Raw genomic sequence first — 1,117 nt, forward strand, 5'->3', positions numbered from 1 at the left:
TTTTGAATAATATTGCATGAGTTCCTTGTTTTTCAATGCAGTGTAGTATTCCATTGTGTGAATATACCACAGCTTTTCTATTCATTCGTTTGTGGATGGGCACTTAGGTTGTTTCCAACTCCTTGATATTGTGAACAAAACTGTGATAAACATGGGTGTGCATATATCTACTTGGATGTCAGTTATGGTCTCTTTGGGGTATATTCCCAGTAGTGGAATTGTTGGGTCAAATGGTATCTCTATTTGCAATTTTTTGAGAAAGTGTCACACCACCTTCCACAGTGGTTGCACAATTTTACACTTCCCTCAACAGCCAATAAGTTTCCAGTTTCTCCACAACCTCATCAGCATTTGTTGCTTGCTGATTGCAACTTACAATAATCCTCCATTGGGATTTCTTCACTCAGCACACCACCATGGGGTTTCTAAGCTTGAAATCTTAAATGTAAGCTATTGCTCATCTTTATCCTGTGGAGGTGCTGGTGGATTTGAACTGTGGACCTTTCAGTTAGTCGTCCAACATGTAAAGCACTAAGCCAGTAGGGTTCCTTTGTGGGAGGAGAATATACATCTTTCTCCCTCAGAGTGGCTGTTGAATTGAAACTGCAGACCATACGGTTAGAAGTCCAACCCAAAACACATTATGCCACCTGAGCTCCTTGGATAATGACAAGTGACACTAATTATATTTCTTGCATTGTTCATCTGTTGCCTTTATCTATTTCTAAATTTCCTCATAACCCTTAACAGAAGTACAGAGTTCCCAAAGCAGTGAATCTCTCTGCCTTCCCTGCCCCTTATGTGTGGTAACCACATTTGCCTAATCTCAAGATTGTATATGCATGTGTTATAGATAATATTTGTTTCTGTTTGTTTCACTCGGTACAATGTCTGCAAGCTTCATCCATGCTGCAATATGTACTGGACTTCATTTTGTTTTATGGCTGAGTGATATTTGGTTGTATGTATATGTTGTTGTTGTTATGTGCCGTCGAGTCGTTTGCGACTCATAGCGACCCTATGTACAGCAGCCCTAAACCCTGCTCTATCCTGTGCCAATCGCATTGCTTCTGACACACCCATCCTGACTACCCCAGTCACTGAACCAATCCACCTC

The sequence above is a fragment of the Elephantulus edwardii genome, unplaced genomic scaffold (assembly GCF_000299155.1).
Source record: "Elephantulus edwardii isolate Elephantulus edwardi_28Jun2011 unplaced genomic scaffold, EleEdw1.0 scaffold00090, whole genome shotgun sequence".
Lineage (NCBI taxonomy): Eukaryota > Metazoa > Chordata > Mammalia > Macroscelidea > Macroscelididae > Elephantulus > Elephantulus edwardii.